Source organism: Lissotriton vulgaris, chromosome 3_1 (genome assembly GCF_964263255.1).
Source record: "Lissotriton vulgaris chromosome 3_1, aLisVul1.2, whole genome shotgun sequence".
NCBI classification, from domain to species: domain Eukaryota; kingdom Metazoa; phylum Chordata; class Amphibia; order Caudata; family Salamandridae; genus Lissotriton; species Lissotriton vulgaris.
The window spans coordinates 1,028,025,621-1,028,046,720 of NC_141689.1; the positions used below are offsets into that span (position 1 = coordinate 1,028,025,621).

The 21,100-nt window shown below is 45.4% G+C and overlaps 1 protein-coding gene across 1 annotated transcript in view; it reads left to right on the forward strand.

Annotated features, from left to right (window-relative positions):
- BRD10 (bromodomain containing 10) overlaps window positions 1–21,100 on the forward strand; it is a 481,106-nt gene that overhangs the window by 237,678 nt on the left and 222,328 nt on the right. The gene's annotated exons all lie outside the window — the stretch shown is intronic.

Here is a 21,100-nt window from a genome sequence, read left to right on the forward strand (position 1 = left end):
ATATAGGACAAGTGGAGGTCTCTAGAACTTGCATTTCTCTTATTAACCTGTTCAAAAATCCACAATGGCGAGCGACATGCCCATTAGATAGAAGGCAGAATGTTTGAAATATTTTCAGCAACAGCCTGGCAGATACTTTTTTAAATATTACCAGGTCCTTATTCCAGAGCACACTTCACTAATCCTCTTTCAATATGTTTAGCCAGTATTCTGGCTAATAAAATGGCACACAAGTAGTCGTTGTGGAACCTAATTGTTTTTATTACAGAATATTGTTACAAATCTGGTTCCTTAAAAATTCATTCAGAGTTAAAAATACTAGATCGAGAAATGTGGACAAAGTATGTGACTGCTCTCAAGGCTAGCAGGACTGGGGGAATAATTGTGAGATACAACATAGGTTTGATGTTAAATATAGTGACTAAACATTGTCCAACAGCTTCAAGGTTGTAAATGCAGGAACAACTTGGACCAACTTGATCATTTCAAGGTCAAACCTCCCTTTGCTTTAAATGGTATTGGCTTTTGTATTTCTTAGATAAATCCTACATCAGTGCCTGCTTCCAGTTTATAGAGCTGTATCCTCATGTTAGTAACTTTTCAACAAGCATTGAAAATGCAATAGGTCTCGCCTTTGATTAAGTTAAAGCCATTTGCTTTGCTAATGTATAGCAAAGCAAATGAATTTAACTTAATGAAAGGGGAGACCTATTGCATTTTAAATGCTTGTTTCAAAAGCTAACAAATGCTGCAGATAAAGCATTACAAATGTTGGATGTAAAAGAGATGTAATACACTCAGCACCGGAGCCAAAGGCTATCAGGAAGTTTAGGTAAAGAAAAGGAGGCCCCCTTAACTGTCAACTTTGGGACAGGGGAGATAGCGTAGGAAACTTAAAAACGTCCCACAGGGTTACCGCAAAATGGGTAATAAATGGAGTAGTGAACTACAATGCGTTCTGCAATACCTTGCAATACCAGAAATATATTTCTATTATGCTTCAGGACAAAGAGTACAGCATATACTTTTGAACTTCTACCTATAAAACCACCAGAAACTGTAAATATAATTGCATACATGCACACAAAGGATCAAATGTCAAAAAACAGATCAAACGATAATGTTTTAGAAAAATATATATATATATATTTGTCAAATTATACACAACAAGTACATTATCAAAACATCATCATAACAAATCATTAAAAAACATACATGTTGCATGTTATTACATTTATTAAAAAAAGTTTTTATAAAAAACAACTCATAAGTATTCAGGTTAAAAAGGTTCAAAAGAACAGGGGTCCCTTCAGAAGTTCAAAAGTATATGCTGTACTCTTTGTCCTGAAGCATAATAGAAATATATTTCTGGTATTGCAAGGTATTGCAGAACGCATTGTAGTTCACTACTCCATTTATTACCCATTTTGCGGTAACCCTGTGGGACGTTTTTAAGTATCAGGAAGTTTAAGCAATTTTTGTAGCGCATGCACTACAGGCATTGGGTACTGCAATGACTAAAGGGACTATTGCCCGGTGGGTAGTTCAAACTGTACAGATATACTTTGATTTAGCAAGTAAATCTCCTTCGGTAGGTGAAGAGGGCATCTGAGTTGAGAAAAAGGGAGCAACATTGTCCTATCTGTCTAATGTATCTGTAAGACATATGAATGGCAGTGTCAATGTCGGCCAAAAGCATATTCGTAAAAAAACAGTAACTGCTTGTTTAGATACAGAAGCAGTAGTGATACAGTTGATGATAAGACATTTATTTAGTAATCACTCCCGCTTCACACTGTCCTTCAAAGAGAAATTGCACCACTAACTAATCACTGCACAGCGTGAGCTCTAGTCGAGCTTTACACTGTGAACAAAACCAGTAAGAATGTTTTTTTGCATCTTTAACTGTTCTAGATTCATGGGACCTCTCCCCCTCCTGAACAAATGAGGAGAATAAAGCCCAGAGGACAAAAAAAAATCTGAAATGGAGGTTATATTAATGAGCATTGTCAGCTTATGGTCCATGTTCTTTGAAGTATGTGTGACATAGTAAAACATAGCTACAAAATCAGGAGGCTCATCAAGGGTGGCAGGAAAGAAAAATAAAAGTAGTGCCTCATTCAGTGAAAGGACAGCAATCAAGCTGAAGCACTCAGGTCCATGCTCCAACCGGAAGAAGAAGTGAAGCCAGCACATGTGGGCCAATTAGAAAGCAACAAATAAGAATGACAATGAAGTCAAATAATGTTATGCAATGGGTGGGCTGCAATCCCCTTGTTGTATACAATATTCCTCAAAGGTGAGAGCGCAAGCAGCGCATTGAGCTCTTGTAGGCAGACCTAAAGGGGGCAACCTACGACTGTAAACATGATGTCTTCATGATATGGATTCTTGTGGTAGCTCTAACACTTCAGGCAAACATAGGAGCAGAAAAATACAACGGGTAGAAGTTGAGGGTAAAAATCAACACAAAACCAAGCAATTGCTTTCAGTATCTTTCAAATCTATTGGCAAATTTAAGCAATGAACACAAGTGCACTCCTCACTACTTTTGTAAATAAAATTTGGCACCCCAAGCTGCCTTATTTAGCTGTGGTCGAGAATTAGGCCTTGGTTTAAGCAGCATGAGGAGACTGCAGAATGGGGTTAAAGGTGGCATAGTGTGCAAACCTGGACCTACCATTACAGGTCCTGTAGTATTTGGGTTGTTTGGCCTTCGTTTCATTCTGGTAGTTTTACACATAAAAGAAAATGTTTTAATTCAGTACCAGGAATCGATATTCTACTAAATTGTCCTTCTAACAAAAATGTAAAAGTTGCCAAGGAAGTTTAACACTTTGTCATGGATGCTCGTTAGAAGGCAAACATCCTTTACCACACACCTTATCATGCATGTTCTTTACCACACATGTATTTGTATCTTTGTCACACAGGTAAGTATTTTTTTTAATAACGTAAATGTTATGTTGTTAAAAAAAAGTCTTTTAGGTGCACACAGAGGTAAAGGGAGGTAAGGTTGCTTAGGGGTTCTGATAGAGGTGAAAGGGAGGTAAGGGTAATTTGGGGATTAAGAGGTGGGTAGAGACAATGGGAGGTAAGGGTGATTTTAGGGTTTTAGAGTGAGTAGAAGTAACGGGAATTTCGGGGTTTTTGGGTGGTAGGGGTAATGGCAAATTTATGGTTCAGTGAAGGTAAGAGGTAAATAATGGAGGTTAGGAGTATAAAAAAGGTGGTTTTGGGGGGTTCTCTTGCACAAAAAAGTAAATAAAATAGAATTGTGCGTGTGTGTATACACAAACACCTGCTCACTAATGTGTATATAAATGTATATACATGTGTGTGTGAGTGAACATATACACACACAAAAATGTCTGTTAATGGTCCAAGATCTAATGGCATGCTTTGTAAAGGTCAACACTTACGTGCAATGGAAAAGACATGTATGGTAGTGGCATGTAATGTAGTACAACCGATAGAGGGCAACAAACTCAGGGCAAATTACGCAGCGTCATCTGAACAGAAGCCACATTAGAACTAGTTTTGGAAACTAAATGAAAGTATTGGCAGATCATTTTTTGAGGAACCGAATACCAAATTTATTTTACACAAAAAAAACTGTGCACTTAGTTTAGAATAGTAAAATCTTGTTTGCTATGGCGTGTAATGCTTCTGTCATTAACCACTATAAATAACAAGAGCTGTTCCTGCCCAATTTAATGGCACTGTACACAGTGACCTCAGGAGGACGAAAGGATAAACCCGCAGGCCCCATACAGATGCCAGCCATCAAGAGACAGGAAAGTTCTTCCCTCAAAAACAACTGTATACAGTTGAATGAGTAATATTAAACAGGCACCAAGATTATCTTCCGACTTAGGGACAACCTGCCTGGCTCCGCGTTTATTGGTTCTCTCTAGCCTCCAACCAGTTCGAGCCAGTTCCAGAACGGAACAGTCGGTCCGGAAAAGCCCCTGGCCCTTCTTTGGAATCTGCTCCATCATTAATGTGGTAAACAAGCAGAGCCCTGGGATGTGAGGCACGCTATTTCCCTGATCGCAGATTCACTTGGCAGGCGTGGGTGCTGAACCAGGCCTGTTTTGGAAATTTATTTATTTATTTTTGAAGCTTATAAAGCGCACGGCTACCTCCGGCGGAAGTGTCCCGGCGCTAAGATTACAAGGGAGTCCCCAAAAAAAGTAGACCAAGGAGCATCACAGACAGAGAAGGAAATACTGAGCCTAAGAGAACTTCAGCCCTAATGAATAGTAAACAACCAGGTCTTAAGTTGGCGTCGAAAGGCTGGTTCAGAATCAGAAAACCTGAGATCAAGAGGAAGGCTATTCCAGAGCCTGGCAGCAGTGACGGTGAAAGATCTGCCGCCACCACGAGAAAGCCTAAATCTTGGCACCGTAAGAAGACGCAGGCTATTAGATCTCAGGTGTCTGACTGACGAAGAGATCATAAGACGTTTTCTCAGATAGAGAGGGCCAATTCCGTGGATGGCTCGGAATGTCAGGGTCAGAATTTTAAAATCAATGCGACGGGCTATAGGGAGCCAGTGGAGATCAGCCCGGTAGGTCTTAACCGAGGTACGGGCGGGAATGTTACCAATGAGCCGGGCTGCCGCGTTCTGGACGATTTGCAGGCGGTCAATTAGGTATTGAGGAGAACCTGCATATAGACTATTCGCATAGTCTAGATGAGTGGTAATGAGTGCTTGGATGACTGTTTTGCGAGATGATTGAGGGAGGTAGGGGAAAATTTTCCTGATCATTCGCATTTTGGAGAAACAAGCACCTACCACTTTGTTGACCTGAACCTTTCCAGACAACGCGTTGTCAAAGGTAAAACCAAGGTTACGGGCTGCTTGAACAGGAGAGGGGGGAGGATTCAAAACGGTGGGCCACCAGAGATTTGCAGGGGGGGGAGATTTCTTGCCAAAAAAGAGAACCTCCGTTTTGTCAGTGTTCATGGCAAGATGATTTGATGCCATCCATGTGCAAATATTGCCAAGGCAGTTTCTGAAGTTGGAGAAGGAGGAGTCAGAGTGGTCTCTAAAGGAAAAACAAGCTGAGTATCATCCGCATAAGAGACCACTCTGACACCCCAGGACTCAACTACCCTGGCAAGAGGAGCCACATAGGCATTAAACAGTAAAGGGCTCAAGGCCGAACCCTGGGGGACACCGCATAAGAGAGGCTTGTCCTCAGATTCAAAAGGGTGCAGCGTAACCCTCTGGGAACGACTGGACAAGAAAGATTTAGTCCAGGCCAGCACTGTACCTCCTACCCCTAACTGTTGCAGGCGGGTGGCAAGTATGGTATGGGATACAGTATCAAATGCAGCGGATAGGTCGAGGAGGACCAACATGGCCTCCTCGCCCCTATCCACTGATTCCCTAATGATCTCAGAGACTTCTACCAGCGCCGTCTCCGTGCTGTAACCGGTTCTGAAACCGGACTGGGAGTCATGTAGGAGCTGGTTAGATTCTAGATACTGCGCCAGCTGTTTCTGTACCACCTTCTCCAAGATCTTAGCAGGTTTGGGCAGGAGCGAAATTGGCCGATAGTTACTAAATTGCAGGGGGTCAGCACCAGGTTTCTTCAGTATGGGAATTAGCCTGGCCTGCTTCCACACTGAAGGAAACTGTCCGCAGGACAGGGAGGTATTCCAAATGGAAAGGAATGGATTTACTAGAACAGGGGCAAGAACGCCCATGACCTTAGCCGGGACAGGGTCAGGGGAGAACCAGACTTAACGCTGTGTAGCAAAGACAGCGCAAGGTCTGGAGTCAACTCATTAAAGGAATTAAAAGAACAGGGAGAAGAACATGAATTATCTTCAGGGGAGTTAGAGGATACCGGGGCAAAGGAGGAGGAGAGTTTGACTATTTTCTCCTGAAAGTAATCAGAGAGACCATTACACAAATCTTGAGAGGGGATACATTGGGATTTTGAGGCCGGGGGATTAACAAAGTCCTTCACAATAGAAAAAAGAGCTTTGGAGGAATTATGCGCCTGTAAAATGAGAGTCGAAAAATAAGTTCTCATAGAGGAGCGTTTCAGTTTGTGAAAGTGATTCCGGGCCGATTTATATGCCAGTTTGGCTAGAGGGTCATAATTCAGTCTCCATTTACGTTCCAACTGCTTACACTTGCTTTTCTCCTCACGAAGCAGAGGAGAAAACCAAGGAGCAGAGGGGCGAGATCTGGCAGAGGTGAGAGGACCAAAAGGAGCAACAGAGTCAAGAGCGGCACAGAGGGTCGAGTTAAGTCTAGTGGTCTCAAAATCAAGATCCTCAAGTTGATTGAGTTGGAAACGTAGGTGAGTTTCCAAGGAATCACAGGTTACTTTAGCCCAATTCCGACCTCTGGCTCTGTTAAGAGGGGAGGGGGAGGGAGGGGAAGGGGCCGTAATGGTAAATGGAATCAGAAAATGATCTGTCCAAGTAGTGGGGATCGGAGGAGAGGAGGAAATACCAGGATGATTGGAAAAGATGAGGTCAAGTGTATGGCCTGCAATATGAGTGGGACCGATAACTAATTGGGTCAAGGTAAGTCCAAGTAAGGCTTCTAGCAGGGAGGAGGCTAGAGCACAGAGTTCACAGAGGACAAACAGCTAAACCCTGCCACAAGGGGTCACACCACTTGGTTCACCCCGCTGTTCACAGCCAAGAAGCAAGCAATACTTTCGGCTCATTAAGTAAAATGGTGTTTACTGGGCAGCCGCGCCCGATTAAAATAAAATGAGCTACGTGTCGTCGCTTCCTGTGCTTTTAAAACCGCAGCAGACCAGCTGCCAGTGGCTCAACGCGTCACTTCATCAAGGAAACAATATGAAGCAACAAAGAAGCTCCAGTGTTTTTCTTAGCTGTGCTTGATGTGTTTTTTTAGATGCCAGGCTTTGCAGTTTCCTGACAGTAGCGGTAGAGGTCAGTGCAGGGGCGATCCACTGCTGGTGATTGTTTGTCAGCAGTAAATGGAGGAAATGCGGTGCTCGGCGCGCTGCCATGCCAATGCACTGCCTCCTGTTACAGAGCAAAGAAGCCCTCTTCCACTGCTAGGCAACCTGTGACGCTTGGCCAATCCCAGCGCGGCTCGCAGTGACGTAGGAGCCCACAGCCGATGAAGCTCCCTGCGGTGATCTCTTGTCTTTATGGGGCCATGTGTTTCAAACACATGGCCCCATAAAGATAAGAAACCTTTTGCGACTGGAGCAAATCAGGCGAGCCAGCCTGTACAAGTGGGACGGCTCAAAAAGAGAAATGTCTACGTCAGAAAAAGCTCTTTTCCAATGGCTGGCCCCCGTTTAGCATAAACGGTGGCGCCAGCCAATGGAAAAGAGTGGCGAGGCTTAAAGCCCTTTACTAAAAGCTAGTTAAAAACATAAAATCTCGCCGAGCGAGCTGCGCATGTGCACAGCCACGCCAGCCGATACTTAAAAACTTTCTCTGTAACGGACCTTCCGGGAATCTTGCTGCAGCACTCTTAAGCTAGTGAGTGCCTTCTGCTTGATAACAGGTTGAGCATAGCCCTGCAGTGCGCTAAAAAAGCATTTCAAATTACACACTACTAAAAGCCTTCAGTGAATGATGCCAGCAACATTTCTTTGACTATGTTTTCTGCAGTCTGTTGGTTGTCATGTCTCTGAAACACAATCTGGCATTTTGGGGTGTTACTTTGATCTTTTTAAGGCTTTATTTTCCTTTCAGGCCAGGATATTGCAGGTAGTGCTCAAACGTAAGTCACAAATCGTTACTGAACACTGCTTGTAAGGTGACTCTTGAGTCGAAATCTAATTTGAAACTTATTGCGGTTTCTTCACCCTTGTTCAAATCAAATTTTTGCAGATATGAGTTTTGTGTCTGCCTCTGCAAAGTCGAAACGGAAAAGTGAACAAATGGTATCAACTTTGAAAATGTGCGGGTCACTTTGCCTTAAATAGAGCTTGTTAAAGTTGCGGAATTAGTTCACAATTATTTTTATGCCATCGCAACCACTTTCACTTTCCTCTTGTTTTGCCCCGAGGAGTTTATTATAAAAGGGTGGTCAGTTTTCTGTCCTTTATGCTGAATACACATGCGTCTCTAGACTGAACACCCTGCATTTTGTTCCTGAGTGTATGATTTTACTGGTCTGTTGATGTTACCTTTCTAAACCAAACCCTGCCTTCGCTGTATGGTAAAGTGACAGTGTGACTCACATGTCAAGAAAATTGGACTAGACTGCAATCTGATCCTCCTAGTAGTAAATATTAAGCTGAGCTGTGCTTGTTAGATATCTTTAGGAGGTTATTTGCTCACACAAGTCTTTTAAACACACTATCTTGGCAGTTTGAAAGAGAGAGTGAAGACTTACTCTTCCGTCGCTGCACCTGAACAAAACATATTCACCGACAGATGTACCAAATCTCTCAAAAGTACCCTGCACTCCTTGTTTAAGTACTTTAGAGTGTTACACTTGTTTTTGACATTAGGTGAGCAAAGTGCAAAATGTGTTGTCACGCAGATAGGTTCTCCACCATTTGATCTTCCCTGGTGAAAATAAACATTAAATAATCTTGCGCATATTTTGATACTGGATCATATTTATAGTAGATACAATTGTTTTGCAAGAAATCATTGTTTTACATGGCTGTCTGCAGGCTATAACTGGAAAATGTAATTTACTCTCATTAAAAAGCTGGCGGTTCACATTTCTGTAGTACAAATCTAGGGCTCCGAGGTATTATTTCCTGCTTCCTTTTTAAAGGAAAAGGGTAAATTAAATGAGTGACATTTAGGGAGCAAGTTTCCAGTGCTGACATTTGACAAAGCCTCTTTAAGGTAGCCGGTGTCAGTTCTTTTTTTCTGGCTCCAGTGAAAGGTTTTGTGCTCTGCTGTTCATCTTTTTCTACCAAGACAGACGTGTTGTCCAGCTGATTTTCACTTGAAATTTCGGTTTCTCTCACCTTTTTTTTAAAATACAGTAATACATTTCCTCACAAAATTTCTTCATCTTCTGTAAATTGCTTCTAATGTGAAAGGAAGCAGGCAGCAAATACGTTTATGCACTCTCTGATATGTCTTCAGCTGGTTTACTAACAGGCTGTAGAGGAATGTGAGTTCGGTAGAATACTTTGGAGTACCCTCAAACAGAGGGAGGCAGGGGAGGTACCGGAAAGCTAAAGGAGATCAAAGAGGTGGAGTCACAATGAGCTGGGAAGGCAAAGAAAAGGTACAATCTCCACTTTAAGCCACTTAGCCCCAAGACTGGGCCCACTGCATAGGTAGATCAAAAACCGTGACATAGTAAACATCACTGTTCCTGCCAGTCAAGGTAATTTAGTCGTCCAGAAAAAATAGGTCACCAGCTTCCTCATTGTCAAGAGTGTTAACAATGTTGAGGAAAACGTTTCGCTCTATATAGAACCTTGAGAACATTAACACATAATGCTTTGGCAAAGCATGCAGTGTTTTATACAATTACGTTGGAAGACTCCCTCTCACAAATGACTGGTAATAATAGTGGACGCATTCTGTGAAGGTATAAAAAGGCTTGCTTCGCCGCATCACAGACTTTCTATCCAAACCATCTCCAGTAGTGATCCTCCAAACAATGTACAGTTAAGCCACACCTGAAAGAAAATCAGTCAAGGGCTCCCACCCCCTAGAGGGCACAAATACCCAAATAACATACATCAGTGACACATGTGCCATGGTGTTACAAAAGCCTAATAAAAAACACCAAGGACAGATAGTTCCGTGGGACTCCCTCCAGCCGCCCCATGAGGTAAACGTATATGTCACTATTTTGATCACATACTAAAATCATGATTTTATGTTCGAGGCATGTGGGCTGCTGAATTCATATCTGTGCATAGATCGCCGCCTAGTGTTGGGTCCGGATAATTGCCCATTGTTGTCCTGGAAGAGTCTTCGAAGTATCACGAGAAAGGTGGCTCCTCCCCTGGACTACAGTGTGCATGGGTATCCTCTCCATCTTCAGATTGTTTTTTTTTCCGTCATTGGGTTCGGATGTACTTTCTTGACTCCAGTTTGGAATCGATATAAAACTCATTCGCAAGGCCAAAAGGCCTTCGGGGCGTCGGTATTGTCTCGTTCGGTGCCTAGTACTTGATCCAGTTCTTCGAACAGGACGTTGAAGGCAGATTGCCTTTTTCGACACCAAGTCCCCAACGACGATCGACGATGGAACGGAGCCCGTTCAAGAGGTGCCCCATCTGCAAATCAAAATATCCTCACATTGATGTGCACCCAGTGTGCAAATAATTTCTCTCTCCGGACCACGATGAGGCCAGCTGCATGGCCTGTTCCAAGTTCCGGTCAAAGAAGACACTTCGGCTTCGACGCGCCGCATGACAGTTGGCGCGAACGACGGTGCCCGACCCGGAGAACATCTTCGAGGCTGATGACGACGAGGGCGTCGATGAAAAGGATCCTGACCAGCAGTCGGACCCTGCGTCGGAGCAAGACTCTACCTATAATGTGGACAAAGAAGAAGACTACGTCCATGAAGAAGACGTCGTCGAGGTAGGAGACGTCGCAGAGACCATCGGAGCCGTCAATGACGACTCGAGCGATGAGCAAGGCCCACCCACAGTCGCGGGGCCCAAAACTGACACTGTACTTTCTAAGGCTCAGGTCGAGGCATCGCCGGAAGGCCTTAGCCAAGATCTTAATCCACATTCTATAGCCCCGCGTCAAGGCCCGGCTAAGAATATTTCTAAGGAGCCATCGGTCGATCAGCCACAATCAGCGGTGAAATCGAAACCGACAGATGCTAAATCGAAACCGAAACTGCTAAAGCCAGTCCTCGGATCGACGGCCTCGGATTCGTCAGCTCCAATCAAATCAAAGAGTGTCATCGACCCTTCGGGGTCACAAGGGGGCGTCGGCCCGAAGACTGGGGCTCCAAAGCCTATTTCTACGGTCAAGCACGTCGCTTTGATGCCGTCGGCGTCCAAAGATGGCGACACTTGCAAAGGACTCCAGTCTAAAAAGGCTATTGATCCGAAGCTTACAGCCTCCAAGCCAATATTGAGTAAGACCTTCGAGTCGACAAGCAAACCCGACCCGAAAGAGCATGTCGCGTCGAAGCAGAAGAGCATGCACGCTGCGCGCCGAGGGCTCGAGTCGAAGCAAGGCCGGAAGCCGACTGGTGATCAGACGAAGTCGGTCGGATCGAAGACGGCGCCTCCCTCGAAGGTCGGTTCGTCTCCACTGCTTGCGCCACAAATTAATTACGGACTGCCTCCGCCCGCTCGACTCAAAGCGTTCGAACCACAAAAGGGCGCCAACACAGCCAAAAAGGTGTCAGTAGTTTCGGGAACTCAGCCCACTGAAGAGGAGGTGGTGTTCCAAGCGCCCTCCTATGACAATCAGTCGAAACTGTTCATAGACTCGGATTCTGGCAGACTCACCATTTACAAACGGAAAATCATTCCAGAAAATCCTTTGGAGTCATATAAAATCCCTCTCAAGAGGAAAAGGGATTCTGCCACCTCACCTGTTCTTTTTGAACCTATGGATTCCTATGGACGAGACTATGCCTCTTCTCCCACACGCACCAATGAGGATGTGGGCGAGGGATACAATGAGGATGAATTTACTTATCCTCTTGACACAGATCAAGAGGAACCTCAACCCTGGACTGACCCTGTTGACCCTGGTGAGCCACACACCACGCCTGACACTCAGTCCTATACTGTCAAAACCTCGCCTACTGAAGATACTGCTGCGTTTAACGCATTGATTGAAAGGGCAGCCAATAACCATGATGTGGAAATGCACACTGACCCAGTGGAGGAGGACTTTTTGTTTGATACTTTCTCAACTTCAGAAAGATCAGTAAAAACATTGCCTATGCTAAAGGGTGTCCTTAAACACGCTACTGACATTTTCAAGGAGACCACAAGGGCAAGGGTTGTAAACCCAAGGATTGAAAGGAAATACCGGCCTGCGCCAGTCGACCCTACGTACATCAAGGGCCAACTCCCATTGGACTCCCTAGTGGTGGCTAATGCTCGTAAGAGAGCGAACTCTCAAACAAGTGTTGATGCTCCTCCTCCGGACGACAAAGAATCCAAAATCTTAGAAGCTTCTGGCAAACGAGTAGCGGCTCAAGCGGCTAATATTTGGAGGATCTCAAATACACAGGCCCTATTAGCCAGATATGATAGGGCTCACTACGACACGTTAGAGCAGCTGCTACAACACCTGCCTGATGCCTATAAGGAGGGAGCGGAAATGCTGATACAGGAGGGGAAGTTAATTTCCAATGCATCCATCAAATGTGCGCTAGATGCAGCAGACACAGCAGCTAGGGCCATCAACACAAGTGTGATGCTTAGAAGGCATGCCTGGCTACGCATCTCTGGTTTTAAGCCAGAGATCCAAACAACTTTGCTCAATCAGCCTGTTAACCCTGACTTCCTCTTTGGTCCTGATGTAGACACGACCCTTGAAAAAATAAAAAAAAGACTCTGAGACAGCAAAATCCATGGGGGCTCTGCAGTCGCAACAGTTCAGGGGCGGTTCCTTTCGTCGCTCCGGTAACAGGGGAGCCTCTAGAGGTCAAGCATCACAGCAAGCCCAATACAACAAAGGGAGCACACAGGCCACCTATAGCAAGAACAATAGGGGTGGATATAGTGGAAACAGCACCAAAAGCAGAGGACGGGGAAATAATAATGCCAGATCTTCTGCCACCAATAAACAGTGACGCCTTGTCACTGCCCCCCGACCATGTAACACCGGTCGGGGGAAGACTTCAGCAGTTCCTGCCAGTCTGGGAAGGCATTACCACAGACAGGTGGGTGAGACAACTTATCCAATACGGCTATTGTCTGGAACTAACCTCCACTCCACCCAACATACCCCCAAGGCACCGTCCTATGTCCGAAGAGCACATGCATTTATTGCAGCAAGAAGTCATCTGCATGCTGCAAAAAGGGGCCATAGAACTTGTGCCTTTAGAACAGCAGGGCACAGGGGTGTACTCACTGTACTTCTTAATCCCAAAGAAGGACGGGTCTCTCCGGCCCATTCTAGACCTCAGACCCCTAAACCAGTTCATCTTGTCAGAACATTTTCATATGCTAACTTTGCAGCAAGTTCTACCATTGCTCAGTCAGGGGGACTTCCTAGCGACCCTAGACCTAAAGGACTCATATTTCCACATCCCCATTCACCCAGGACACAGGAAATATCTCAGGTTCACCATAAACAACCAGCATTACCAGTTCAAGGTCCTGCCTTTCTGGGTCACTACTGCCCCCAGGGTGTTAACCAAGTGCTTGGCGACAGTAGCTGCGCACCTTCGGAGACAACACATCCATGTCTATCCTTATCTGGACGACTGGCTTGTCCAAGCAAAGTCAGCCCAGCAGTGTGCCAGCCACATGTCCCGCATGATTCACCTCCTACAGTCTAGGATTTTCACAAAATTACCCAAAATCGCACCTTCAACCCGCACATGTGCAACAGTATCTAGGTGCGACAATAAACACTCTGACAGCAACAGTGCAGCCAAACTCTGCCAGAGTCAACAGCATGCAATTGCTGATTCAGAAATTCAGGCCCCAGCACTCACTCCCAGCGCAGGTATTTATGCAGCTGATGGGTATGATGGCCTCCTGCATCTTCATAGTCCCGCACGCGAGGCTACACATGCGTCCCCTTCAAGAGTGCTTAGCACGACAGTGGAACCAGGCTCATGGACATTTAAAAGACCTAGTGTTGGTGACCGGTCGTGCATACAACTCTCTGCATTGGTGGAACACACAAAACCTTTGCAGGGGACGACCGTTCCAAGAGCCTGTCCCACAAATAGTGCTGCAACGGACGCATCTCTCCAGGAATGCGCAGCTCATGTCCTCCATTATATCATGCAGGGACTATGGGCGACGCAGCAGCAAAAGATGCATATCAACCTGTTGGAGCTGATGGCAATCTTCATGGCAATGAAGGCATTCAAATTGCATTTGTGCAACAAAGTCGTGCTGATCTGGACGGACAACATCACTGCCATATATTACATCCAGAAGCAGGGAGGCACACACTCTGCACAATTGTCTCATCTAGCCCAGAGCATGTGGAAGTGGGCCATTCAGAGAAACATGTTCCTCATGGCGGAACATCTCCCAGGCAAGGACAACCAGATGGCGGACCTGCTCAGCAGGCACAGTCATCAGATGCACGAGTGGGAGATACACCCCTTGGTTCTCCAACCATATTTCCAGCAGTGGGGTCATCCAGAGATAGACCTATTCGCCACAAAGGAAAACGCAAAATGCCAAACCTTCGTCGCCAGGTTCCCACACCCGCAGTCTCAGGGCAATGCGATATGGATGAACTGGTCAGGCAGATTTGCGTACGCTTTTCCTCCAGCACCGCTCATCCCGCTAGTGGCACGCAAACTGCGACAACACTCCATGACGCTCATCCTGGTTGCTCCAACGTGGGCAAGGCAGGCGTGGTACACCATGTTCCTAGAACGTGCTCGGTGCCTCACCAACGACTGGCCTCACTCCCAGTCTCCTCACTCAGAGCCATGGAGACATTCAGCACCCAGATCCACAACAGTTGAGCCTTGCAATATGACTCCTGAGGTCATAGAGTTTGGCTACCTCAACTTGCCCCCTGACTGTATGAACATCATCAAGGAGGCAAGAAGACCTACGACCAGGGCATGCTATGCGGCCAAATGGAAGCGATTTGTCATTTACTGTTCCAATAATGACATAAATCCGCTGGATGCGTCCACGCAAAACATTATATGTTATTTGTTGCACCTGTACAGATGCAATCTGGCATATAGTTCCATCAGGATACATTTAGCTGCAATGGCAGCTTATCTTCAAAATAGACAGCATCTTTCTCTTTTCAGGGTGCCAGCCATTAAAGTTTTTATGGAAGGACTCAAGAGTGATTCCTCCCAGACACCCTCCTTCACCTGTCTGGAATTTGAACGTGGTTCTCACCAGATTATTGGGACCACCCTTTGAACCTCTTCACTCTTGTGAGATACAGTTTCTGACATGGAAAGTGGCTTTTCTAGTAGCAATCACATCGCTAAGAAGAGTTAGTGAGCTTCAAGCCCTAACTATTCAAGAGCCTTTCATACAGATTCATGCTAATAGCGTAGTGCTGCGTACCAACCCTAAATTCATGCCTAAGGTGATGTCGCAGTTCCACATTAACCAAACCATAGAACTGCCCGTTTTCTTCCCAAATCCAAATCCAGATTGTGGCAGACCGAGCACTGCACACTTTAGATGTTAAAAGAGCTCTCCTGTATTACATTGACCGGACAAAAGATTTCAGGAAAACTAAGCAACTGTTTGTTGCCTTCTCTCCACAACACAAAGGCAACCCCATTTCCAAATCAGGTATAGCCAGATGGATTGTTAAGTGCATACAGATATGTTATCAAAAGGCTAAACGCACGTTAACAGTTCCCCCGCGATCGCATTCCACACGCAAGTTAGGGGCATCCATGGCTTTCCTGGGTAACATTCCTCTAGAGGATATATGTAGAGCAGCCACATGGACCACCTTACATACATTTACCAAACACTACTGCGCAGATGTACACTCCAAACAGCAAGCTGCTGTAGGACAGGCTGTTCTCAAAACTCTTTTTCAAACTGCTGCAGCTGGCACGGGCAACCACCACTAAGGAGGTAACTGCTATTTATTCTATGCACAGATATGAATTCAGCAGCCCACATGCCTCGAACAGAATATGCTTCTTACCAGTATGCATCTGATCTTGGCATGTAGGGCTGCTGAAATTCATATCGCCCGCCCTCCTCCCCAGTGCCTGTCGCAGCTGCAGCACTCAGAATCATTCTCAGGCATGGTCATCACTTACTGTATTACACTCCATCTCTGCCACAATGGCGAAAAACAATCTGAAGATGGAGAGGATGCCCATGCGCACTGTAGTCCAGGGGAGGACACACCTATCCCGTGATACTTCGAAGACTCTTCCAGGACAACAATGTGCAATCATCCGGACCCAACACTATGCGGCGATCTATGCACAGATATAAAGGTCAGCAGCCCTACATGCCAAGAACAGATGCATACTGGTAAGGATCATATTCCTTTTGCTTAAAAAAGGTGCCAACATAATGCATTCATAAAGTGCAAACACTGGAGTGCTCCTAAGTGCAGTAGTGAAACAATGGTAATATAATACATATATACAGTGTGGGTATCCATGATTCAAACAGAGCAGTCCAGCATAGATGCTGTTACCGACACCGCGATTATTGCATTTGAACCCCACAGTAAAGTCAACGTTTCAACCCACAAATTGGTTTTGATGGGTCTTCACAGGACCAGAGCTCCATCTGACCAGGCACCTAAAAAAATAATTTAGTAAGAATATCTATTCTCCTCATGGGTCTATTCCTATATGCAATCTAAAAACTGTCTGAATAAAGCACATACCGCTCAACTCTATGTAATTTGCTTTTATGGAGGTCGCGTTCAGTGATGTCAATATTTCTTTCTGTAATAAAACATATTGGGTTCAGTTCCCCAATTCACAACATTCCAACCAATTTATGTACATCAACAGCGAGTCAGGAAGGCAAAGTAAGACAGGCAAGCATTTTACTACATTCCACTGTTTGTTGAAATCAAGTAGACTTATTTCTGCTCATCCCCAGTGCATCTATAGCAACGCTCAACCAAGGGTCACTGTTTGTGTACGGCAGATTGTATTACCACTACAGCAAGTAGGATTCTACCAGAAGGTGAGTCTTAGGCCTCATATCTATCCATGGTACAGCTGGGTAGCCAGGCAGGGATGCTGACAGCTCTGACGAAGGCCTCAGACCCGTACAGGCTTTACATGTGGACCTAAACGTGTTGGCGTATATTAGGAAAAAGAAGAGTTGATGGACAGAATGCAGGGCAATGTCATACATTCACCCCAGTACAGAGATCAGGGCCTAAATCCATCGTTTTTTTTTTGCTCTCCATGACATTCCAGGTTGAACACAGCCATATGCAACTCAGTCTTGACCCTGAGCCCAATTGGAACAGTCTAGCCCGAACTGCCAGGCCAGGTCCTCCCTGGACTGGAAACAAGCATCCTAGGACCAGTTTCGGGTTTTCAACCCTCATCTGCCAGGATAGCTTGACTTCCAGAGGCATGGAGAGCACAGGACCTACATCTGGGCATACCCGTCCCACTCAGGATGACAAATGCAAAAAAAAAACAGTTGATGGACAGAATGCAGGACAATGTTATACATTCACCCCAGTACAGAGATCAGGGCCAAAATCAATTGTTTTGTGCTTCCCATGCCATTCCAGGTTGAACCCAGCCATATGCAAATCAGTCTTGACCCTGTGCCCAATGGGAACAGTTCAGCCCGAACTGCCAGACCAGGTCCTCCCTGGACTGGAAACAAGCATCCTAGGACCGGTGGCAATTGTGTGTCTATTGCTCCCTCGGCCTAGGTACGCTGGGTATGCTCAGACGTGGGTCCCGGGCTCACTGTGCCACTGGATTCAAACTATCCTGGCTGAAGAGTGGCGAAACCCCGAAACCGGTCCTAGGATGCTTGTTTTTCGGTCCAGGGAGGACCTGGCTTACCAGTTCTGTCTGGACTGTTCCCATGAGGCACAAGATCAAGACTGATTTGCATATGCCCAGGTCTAAACTGGGGTGGCACGCTGAGTAAAAGAATGATGGATTTAACCCAGATCTCTTGACTGGGGGTGAATGTTTTGATTTGTTCTTCATTCTGTCCATCAATTGTGTGTCTATTGCTTCCTCGCCCTAAGTGCGCTGGGTATCCCCAGTCGTGGGTCCCGGGCTCACTGTGCCACTGGATTCAAGCTATCCTGGCTGAAGAGTGGCGAAACCCCGAAACCGGTCCTAGGATGCTTGTTTTTCGGTCCAGGTAGGACCTGGCTTAGCAGTTCGGGCTGGACTGTTCCCATGAGGCACAGGGTTAAGACTGATTTGCATATGGGCAGGTCTAAACTGGGGTGGCATGGTGAGCAAAAGAATGATAGATTTAACCCAGATCTCTTGACTGGGGGTTATTGTTTTGATTTGTTCTGCATTCCGTCCATCAATTGTGTGTTTATGGCGTATAATAGGAGCAATTTAGTGTTTGTAACTCATATATAACCGACAGACCTCTGTTTTTATCAGTGCCTAGGGCACCCACCTAATAAGGGAACCGAACTCCTTGGGTATACCCTGAGCCATTTTTACTTGTTTTCTCCTGGATCTCTTATATAATCCAGTAACGTTTTATATAAGAGCTCCCATTTCTGGTTGAGTCCATCCTAGTGGTACCATCCTACCAGGGTGTGGATAGTCACCGATGATGAAGCATGCCACTATTTAGTGTGTGTGGTGTCTACTACAGAATCGTTCAATTTCCCCTGGGTCCTCTCTCCGATTAATCCAGCCTTGTTGCTCATTTGTGTAGAAAGTCAGGTTAGAAAGGGAGCAACTAGGCTTCCTACCCTCTTGCTCTCCCTTTGTTATAGAATGCTTCTCATAAACTAAACACTGCTCCACGACTCACAGAAATTCCTCACAATCACCGTCTGCCTTTATTTTGCTATCCACAGCCATTAAAAGCACTTAATACAGGCTCAGTAAGTTGTTTGCTATAAAATTAAAAGTTAATGGAACCCCAAGGAAGAGTGGCAACACACAAGTAGGCGACACAATAACCCCATCCAGACTATTTAAATGTGGTCCAGTAGGGGAGGATATAGCCATGATGCTTGAAGACTTGATATCTGATCTTAGCTTTACCACAATACTAAAATATACTGGTAGTAAACACTAGAATAAACATCTGTGCAGTGCCAATAACAATATGACATTTCACTGGGGAGGTCAGTCAGTGGACCTCCGTATCATTTCCACCCCCACAAGTGTTGTGAACAAGCTGGAAAATGTGGAATTAAGAGACACGCTTTTTAATTCCAGTTTTTCCTTGTGGCCAAATTGTGTGCAGTTACTTGTTGAACGTATTCCTCTGCTCCTGTTTCTTTTACCACTGACCGGCATTACTTAGAACCATGCTCAGCACTGGTAATAAGTGTGTGATTAGAAACCTGGACTGGAATACTGCACACATTGGTTATAATCATTGGAGGAAAGAATATCCACTCTCATAGTGTTCTCACAAAAATGTAGCATAGCATGAAAAAATAAATCTTGATAAAAGCATTTCTGCTTTGTAACTAGGCGTGGGCAGAACTTGCTGAGTTTCACTCTGCGGAATTAAGCAACGTTATATAAAAACTCTGTGGGATTTAGATGGGTTCTGCTAACGGACACAGTAGGGAAAGTAGAGGGCACAGTATGAAAAGAATCAGTACTGTTAACTGTTGCTGCATACCAACTGGGCTCTGTTCCTGTCTATGGTCTCCAACTTCTCCACAGTGCTGCACTCCTTGACTGCCCCACTCCCATTGTGCCAGTGCTGACCTTCATCCACGTCCAAAGTCCTGTCACCCTCATTCTGCTCACCTTAGCACCTTTGAGGTGTTAGATGCGTTTGTCTTGATGATCGCTTATGAAATGTGATTCTTTTCGGCACACCATCTACACCAAGTAAGTCATAGATGTATTTCATCCACATGTTCATACAGGGACAGCAAATAAAGTGCCATAAAGGTTTGAAATAAAAAGAAGTATGTGCTCTCTATGCAGTTCGTTGGGATTTGAATGCATCCCACAGGAAAACATAGTGTTCAACACCTGTGCCTCACGCAATATCACATGTGGAGAGGTGGGCACTAAGAAAATAACTGCCAGGTGCGCACATCTTGAATAAAGACATACATTAAAGCCATCAAGTTTTGTGGATACTTGTGTACAATGCATTTGTTACATTAAAAAGGTGAAGGCACCAAGTCTGGGTATTATCAGACCAGAAAAGCCTATGTTCGAGGCATATGGGCTGCAGTTCACTCACTAGTTCATAGATCACCATCTGGTGGTGGGCCCGGATGATTACACTTTGTTGTTGTCCTGGAAGAGTCTTTGTATGGTAGATGATGACTCCTCTGGAGCATAGTGCGCATGGACATCGACTCCATCTTCAGATTGTTTTTTCCGCCATCGGGTTCGGATGTGTTTGTTGCTCGGTCCCATTACCGATCTCCTTTCGACACCGATTCCTTGATTTCTAAGTCTGTATCGTTTTCGATTGGAATTTTCTTCATACTTGTGTAGAAAAAGCAGGCACTTCTCGATTCCGGCGATCGTTGGGCCCAACTGCGCCTTTGCGCGTTCGGCTCATGGAAAGAAAACCCTTCAATAAGTGCCCTCATTGTGGACACAAATTTCCCCACACTGATCTACATGAGGTGTGCAATCTGTGCTTGTCCCCAGAGCATGAGAGCCTTGATTGCCATACCTGTGCTTCGTTCCGGTCCAAGAAAACTATCGGGGACCATCAAGCGCGAAGAATCATGGCACAATCCTCTTCATCAGCACCAGACATCATCGTTGAAGAGACTCCAGTCGATCTAGAGTCCGAAGAAGAACAGCAGGAAGATGTTGTTTCCGGAGCAGAGGATTCAGCTTCCGGAGACTAAGAAAAAGCAGACGATGTTGATCCCCTTTCAGCTGGTGAACAGGTTGTGAGTACAAGCGTCAACTCTGTTCACACCCCCATACCGGGCCAGGCTTCGGTTCCACCTCCGGGTCCAGGTGCACACCGATTACAAACTTCTGACGCCCCGCCTTCCGGCTCGATAACGAAGACTACCAAAAAGCCACTAGGCGACTCGTACTAGAGTCAGCCTGTCGGTCCCGGCAAATAGTCCTTAAACCAAAACTAACTTTGGCACCAAAGCAAACATCGGTACCCAAATCGGTTGAGCCGAAAACAAGCTCCGCACCAATTTTCACACCAAAACCGAAGCTAACTCCGGTACCAAAACAAGTCGAACTAAAGTCCACTTGGGCACTGAAACAAACTTCGGCACCTAAAGCTGTCGACCCGAAACGAGCTTCGGAACCAAGATCTCCGGATCTGAAAACATCTGATCCGAATAAAAAACAGCAGCCGAAGAAAGCTTCTGACCACAAGTCTTCAGA